The sequence below is a fragment of the Myotis lucifugus genome, unplaced genomic scaffold, assembly GCF_000147115.1.
Source record: "Myotis lucifugus unplaced genomic scaffold, Myoluc2.0 scaffold_402, whole genome shotgun sequence".
NCBI classification, from domain to species: domain Eukaryota; kingdom Metazoa; phylum Chordata; class Mammalia; order Chiroptera; family Vespertilionidae; genus Myotis; species Myotis lucifugus.
Genome location: NW_005871450.1, coordinates 545,370 through 553,170, shown reverse-complemented (window position 1 = coordinate 553,170; position 7,801 = coordinate 545,370).

Sequence of the window (7,801 nt, the reverse complement as noted above, 5' to 3'; positions counted from 1 at the left end):
CTCTCCCTTAAAAGGAAGGGGGAGAATTAAATTTTTTTAAAATATATTTTATTGGTTTTTTACAGAGAGGAAGGGACAGGGATAGAGAGTTAGAAACATCGATGAGAGAGAAACATCAATCAGCTGCCTCCTGCACACTCCCTACTCGAGATGTGCCCACAACCAAGGTACATGCCCTTGACCGGAATCGAACCTGGGACCCTTCAGTCCACAGGCCGATGCTCTATCCACTGAGCCAAACTGGTTAGGGCTAAATTTTAAAATCTTTATTTTTCACCTACCAGACTGGCAACTGTCAGTTACTTAGGGTGTTTGAGGAAAGCCTTCACATTTCCTGGGATGTGGGTACAACTCATACAGTCCTGTTAGAGGACAAGTTAGCAGTGCCCGTCATCTCAAATGTGCACGCTCTCTGATCTACCAAAGCCACTTCTAATACTGCCGTTAAGAATCCTGGATGCAGAAATGCCGGCCCAGGGAGTCCTCGTTATTTAAATCCCCACACTTAATTCAGGGAAGCAATTGTCAGGAAAAAATATGACCCTAATGATCTAACTTCTGAAACTACTTCCATCAGCTAAATCCCACTCTTAAAAGGGATCAGTGCAAGCCCGCAGCTCACGCACCTTGCAGTTCCTCTGGCTCACACTGCCCCCTGGTGGCAAGTAAGCTCTCTGCTTCTTTTCCCTCGGTCTAAGTGTCTTCTTTTGCTCCAGTTTTCTGGTGTTTGATCTTGGTGTAACTATGCATGTTTTCTACTCAAAGACCCAAAATATCATTTCCCATTGTGGCTAAATACTCTGAGCCTCCATCAGCTAAACCTTTTGTAATTGATTTTTTTTTGAGAGGGAGGAGGGGGGAGAGAGAGAAAAAAGAATCAATGTGAGATAGTTATAGCGGTTGGTTGCCTGTTGTACACACCCAGACCAGAGATCAAACCCACAACCTAGGTATGTGTCCTGACCAGGAATCGAACCCAAGATCTTCCAGTGCACAGGACAACATTCCAACCAACTGAGCCACACCAGCCGAGGCTAAACCTTCTTTTTTGTGGAAATAAAATAATATGAAGTGATGGATGGATAGAGGTGGAAGCTGTAACATTTTTTCAACTTGTCTGTGTGCTTCAAATTTTTCATAAAATATTGGGGGATAAAAGACCTGTTCCACAATTCAAATATTTAATTCGAAATAGGAGAAAGCACAGAAATCCTAATGTGGGCCCCGAGATGACCACCCATTCCCTGTCTGCCCCAAACCATTAAGTCAGAATTTCGAAAGGGGGGCCTGGGAAACCAGTGTCGTGAGCAGCACCCCTCTCAATCAACGAGTTTAACAAAAAAGAGTAACTTTCTGAATCGACCACCCCTCGTGAGAGAGAGAGAAAATGTTCAAGTCTCAATGACTGCTTATTAAAACAGAAAATTCGTTTTACAATGAATTCATCCAAATTTGGCCCACTATGAGTGTAAACCTACAACCAATTAAAAAAACTACTAGGGCCCGGCCCGTGTGGCTCAGTCAGTGGCTGAGCGTCAACCAATGAACCAGGAGGTCACGGTTCAATTCATGGTCAAGGCACATGCCCGGGTTGTGGGCTCGATCCCCAGTTGGAGGGGGGGGGGGTGCAGGAGGCAGCCTATCAATGATTCTCTCTGATCATTGATATTTCTATCTCCCTTCCTCTCTGAAATCAATATAAATTAATTAATTAACTAATTAATTAATTAATTTAAAAAATTAACTATTGGGCAGTTTCTACTAAAGTTAAACACGTGTCAGTTCTGTGACCCAGCAAGTCAACTCCTTGGAATCAAGAGTAACATTGACCAAGAGATTTGTACAAGAATCTTCAAAGCAGCACTATTTGTAATAGCCTAAAACGGCAATCAGCCATCAAAAGGAGAATGGATACAGTATCATCATAAATTCACACAATGAAATATTCTACATTGGAGTTGGTAAGCTATGGCTGATGCATTGGGCCTGCCACTTGCTTTCATAAGGTCTGAAAGCTAAGAATGGTTGTTACACTTTTTCATGGTTGAAAAAAATAAAATAAAAGTAAGACTGATTATTTCATTGCACATGAAAATTATTGAAAATAGCCCTGGCTGGTGTGGCTCAGTGGGTAGAGTGTTGCACTGGGGACTGAAGGGTCCCAGGTTCGACTCCAGTCAAGGGCACATGCCTGGGTTGTGGGCTCGGTCCCCAGCGGGGGCGTGCAGGAAGCAGCTGATCAATGATTCTCTCTCATCATTGATGTTTCACTCTCTCTCTCCCTCTCTCCCCCTTCCTCTCTGAAATCAATAAAAAAAAATATTTTAAAAAAATTATTGAAAATAAAATTTCAGTGGCCATAAATAAAGTTTTATTGGAGCAAAAGCATGCTTATTCATTTGGTAAGAAAGCATCGTCTATGGATGCTTTCATGCCAACAGGAGAATTGAGTAGTTACAACAGAGGCCATATGACCTACAAACCCAAAATATTTACTATCTGGTTCTTTGCAGAAAAAGCTTATCAGTCCCTGCTATATAGCAACAGAAGGAAAGAATTACAACCATATGCAACATTATGTACAATGAAATAAGCCCGGCCCTGGCCAGGTGCTCAGCGGTTAGAGCGCTGGCCTGCGGACAGAAGGGTCTTGGGTTTGTTTCCCAGTCAAGGACATGTACCTCGGTTGCAGGTTCCCCAACCCCAGTAGGGACATGTGTGAGGGGCAACCAATTGATGTGTTTTTCTCACCTCTCTCTCTCTCGCACCTGCTCCCTTCCACTCTTTCTAGAAATCAATGGGAAAAATATCCTCAGTTGAGGATTTAAAAAAAATTTTTTTTAAATAAGAGAAGCCCAGTTGGTGTGGGTCAGTGGTTGAGAGTCAATCCAGGAACCAAGAGTTGCTGGTTCGATTCCTGGTCAGGGCACATGCCCGGTTGGGGGCTTGATCCCCAGTAAGGGGCATGCAGGAGGCAGTCGATCGATGGTGTTTCTCTCTCATAGATGTTTCTATCACTCTACCCTCTCCCTTCCGCTCTCTCTAAAAGTCAGTAAAAATATATTTTTTTAAAAATAAGAAGAACAAGAAAAAAGCCAGGCACAAAAGAGTACACGCTGTGTGATTCCTGGCTATAAGGTCCAGAATAAGCAGAACTAACCTAAGATTAAGACAGAAGAATGACCCCGTGGTGAGGTGCCAGTGGCCAGAAAGAGGAACAAGGAAGCTGTCTGTGAGTTGGGCCTGTTTTATATCTGACTCTGGGCGGTGGATACTCAAGTGTAAACATGTAAAAATTTACCAAGCTGCACATGTGCACTTTGTACTATATTATATGTATGTTACAACTCAATTCTAAAAAGTGGGTGGAGGCCTGGCCGGTTTGGCTCAGTGGACAGAGCATCGGCCTGCAGACCAAAGGGTCCCGGGTTCGATTCCGGTCAAGAGCACATACCTTGGTTGCAGGCTCCTCCCCAGTCCAGGTCCTGGTGAAGGCTTGGGCAGGAGGTAACCAATCGATGTGTTTCTCTCACATCGATGTTTCTCTCTATCTTTCCCTCTCTCTTCCACTCTCTCTAAAAAGCAATGGAAAAATATCCTGGGGTGAGGAAATAAATAAACAAACAAACAAATAGTGGGGGGGATTGGATAGCCCTAGCCAGCTTGTTGGCCCAGTGGGAGGAGCATCTGCCCTCGGACTGAAGGGTCTGAGTTCCTATTCCAGTCAAGGGCACATAAATCAGTTGCAGGCTCATCCTGGCCTCAGTCAGGGCACATGCAAGAGGCAAACCAATCAATGTGTCTCTCTCACATCGATGTTTCTCTCTGTGTGTCTCTTCCCCTCCCTTCCACTCTGTCTAAAAATCAATGGAAAAAAATATTGCCCGGTGAGGATTAACAACAACAACAAAAAAAGCGGGGGGAGGAAAAATAAGGGAGAGAAAAAAATTGTGCCCGTCTCTAAAGGTGTATAACGAACTCAGGTGAAAACCAAACAAAATGCTCAATATTCATAATGACAGATAGTAACAGGTGTTGACAAGGATATGGAGGGCGGGAACCCTCATCCACTGCTGGTGGGGAACATAAAATGGTGCAGCCATTTTGGATAACAGTCTGGCATTTCCTCAAACTGTTAAACATAGTGTTAGCATATGAGGCAGCAATTTTACCCTACGCAGATGCCCAAAGAAAACGAAAGCACCTGTCCACACAAAAACTTGTACATGATTATTCATAGCAGCATTATTCAAAATAGCCAAAAAATGGAAACTCAAATGTCTATCAACTAATAAACTGATGTATAAAATGTAGTATATCCAAACAATGGAATATTAGATAACAATAAAAAGAAGCCCTGTGCCCTAGCTCAGTGGTCAGCAAACTCATTAGTCAACAGAGCCAAATATCAACAATACAACGATTAAAATTTCTTTTGAGAGCCAAATTTTTTAAACTTAAACTATATAGGTAGGTACATTGTTATTAACTTAATTAGGGTACTCCTAAGGCTTAGGAAGAGCCACACTCAAGGGGCCAAAGAGCTGCCTGTGGCTCGCGAGCCGCAGTTTGCCGACCACTGCCCTAGCTGGTTTGGCTAAGAGGATAGAGCAGTGGTTCTCAACCTTCCTAATGCTGCAACCCTTTAATACGGTTCCTCATGTTGTGGTGACCCCCAACCATAAAATTATTTTCGTTGCTACTTCATAACTGTAATTTTGCTACTGTTATGAATCATAATGTAAATATCTGATATGCAGGATGTATTTTCATTGTTACAAATTGAACATAATTAAAGTATAGTGATTAATCACAAAAACAATATGTAATTATATATTCAATATGTGTTTTCCGATGGTCTTAGGCGACCCCTGTGAAAGGGTCGTTCGACCCCCAAAGGGGTCGTGACCCACAGGTTGAGAACTGCTGGGATAGAGCATCAGCGTGTGAATTGAAGGGTCCCGGGTTCAATTCTGATCAAGGGCACATGCCCAGGATGTGGGCTTGATCCCCAATAGGGGGTGTGCAGGAGGCAACTGATCAGTGATTCTCTCTCATCATTGATGTTTCTATCTCTCTCCTTTCCTCTCTGAAATCAATAAAAATATATTTAAAAAGAAGAAGAAGAAGAAGGAGGAGGAGGAGGAGGAGGAGAAGAAGGAGAAGGAGGAGGAGGAGGAGGAGGAGGAGGAGGAGGAGGAGGAAGAGGAAGAGGAAGAGGAAGGGGAAGAGGAAGAGGAAGAGGAAGAAGAAGAAGAAGAAGAAGAAGAAGAAGAAGAAGAAGAAGAAGAAGAAGAAGAAGAAGCCGCCCTGGCTGGTTTGGCTCAGTGGATAGAGCGTCGGCCTGTGAACTGAAGGGTCCCAGGTTTGATTCTGGTCAAGGGCACATACCCAGGTTGCAGGCTCAACCTGGTCAGGGTGGGTGCAGGAGGCAACCAATCGATGTGTCTCTCTCACATTGATGTTTCTTTGTCTGTGTCTCTCCCCCTTCTTCCACTCTCTCTAAAAATCAATGGGAAAACATCCTTGGTGAAGATTAAGAGAAAGAAAGAAAGAAAGAAAGAAAGAAAGAAAGAAAGAAAGAAAGAAAGAAAGAAAGAAAGAAGGAAAGAAAGAGGAAGGAAGGGGGAGGGAGGGAGGGAGGGAGAGAGGGAGGGAGAGAGAGAGAGAGAGAGAGAGAGAGAGAGAGAGAGAAAGGAAAGAAGGAAGGAAGGAAGGAAGGAAGGAAGGAAGGAAGGAAGGAAGGAAGGAAGGAGCCCTGGCTGGTGTGACTGAGTTGGTTGGAGCGTCACTCTGTGCACCCAAAGGCTGCAGGTTCAATCCCGGGTCGGGGCAAGTATGGAAGGCAACAAATTGATGTTCTCTCTCACATCAATGTTTCTCTCTCTCTCTCTCTCTCTCTCTCTCTCTCTCAAATCAATAAGCATATCCTCAAGTGAGGATTAAAAAAAAAGAAATGAAACACTGATATATGCTACAACATGTTTTTTTTCTGTCTGTTAATCCTCATCCGAGGACATGCTTTTATTGATTTTTAGAGAGAAAGGAAGGGAGAGGGGAGAGAAAGTGAGAAACATCAATCTGTTGCCTCCTGTACATGCCCCTATCTGGGATCAAACTCAAAACCTGGGCATTGCCCTGACCAGGAATCCAGACCTGGACCATTTCCGTGCACAGGAAGAACTCAACCCACTGAACCACCTGGCCAGGGCTAGGCTACCACATGGATGAACCTGAAAAACATTATGATCCGGGACAGAAGCCAGTCACTTAAGGCCACATATTGTCTGATTCCATTTCTACGAAATGTCCAGAATCGTCAAATATATAGACAGAAAGTAGACGCGTGGTTGCTTAATTAAGGCAGTAGGGATGAAAGGGGGCGGGGCTGAGATGACAGCTAAGAGGTATGGGATTTTTTTTTTTCGAATGTTGAAATATTCAAAAATCAATTGTGGTGGCGTTTGCACAACTCTGTGATTATACTAAGTCATTGAATTGTACACTTTTAATGGGTGAATCGGATGATTGATGAATTAAGTCAGTAAAGCTGTTTAAAACAACAAACACTGAAGCTAAATCTACCTGGCTAAACCCTTCAACGTTCATTCATTGAAAACATCATTCACTTAATTTAACAACGGGCTGATCTTGACACAAAATCTGACCATTTCTCACTCCTCTAAGACTTCTCAACCCAAGAAATGCACTTCAGCACCTGGCTATTGTATACAGAGTACATACATGTACAATGCATTTTGTTTATCTGCTTTCGGGAAAAGGCTTGAAATAAAGAGGCTGTAACCATTATAGCTAAATCTTCTGATTTCACTCATTTCTGCTTAATGCTCTGACTCAACCTATCTCCATTTAGCAAAATCCTCTAATCTGAGGACTGATTCCTCACCCTGTCACCTGACATTCTGTCCCCAGGGTCAGCCAAATTCTCTATATCTTTTCTGATCAGAAAAAAAGCCCTGCCAGTTCTCTGAGGACAACTCCCCCAGCACCCTCCCACCCTCCGCGTTAACCCTGGGTTGCCCTTCTGGCGGGAAACCTGCTGAGGGTGCCTGTGTGAAGAAAGGAGAGGCAGGAAGGAGCCTTTAGAGATCATTCTGGTGTGAAGCAATAGCAGGGCTGGGGCCAAGCAGACAATGCCTGGGGCACAACATTTAAGAAGGCAATGACTCTTTAAAAAAAATTATTAATTTGAGAGAGAGAGAGAGAGAAATGGCTGTGTTGATCCACTTGTACATGCATTCACTGATTGACTCTTGGATGTGCCCTGACCTGGGATGGAGGACGCTCTAACCCACGGAGCTACCCTGCCAGGGCCCAGGTGCTGACCGTGAGAGTGAGGCCTCCTTAAACGTTGCACCCTAGGCCCTCGCTGGCCTCACCCTCGTCCTGAGCAACAGGATGCGACTTCCTCCAACAGTGGCTCTCAGGAGACAGGCCTGGGGCTCTCGCTCAGCCCTGGTCTTGGCATTCCAGCCCCCCAATCAGCTTTTATGGAGATGCCAGGCCAAAGGAGTTGCCCCAACGCTGCAGGAAACTCCCTAAGTGCTGTTGACTTAAAGGGCTCGGCCGGGACACACCTACCCAGAGCCAGTGGCCCGCCGGCTCCCAGAGCGAAACTCGGGGGGCGGGGGGGGGGGGGGGGGTCAGGAAACCCGGCCCCCCCCCCCTGCAGCCCGGAGAGTCCAAAACACCACCCTCTCGCGGAACCCGGCTCCAAATCACGAAGGGCCCCAAAGGGATTGAATGTCCGGCCTCCATTTGCAGGTCCGCCTGGGGCCCG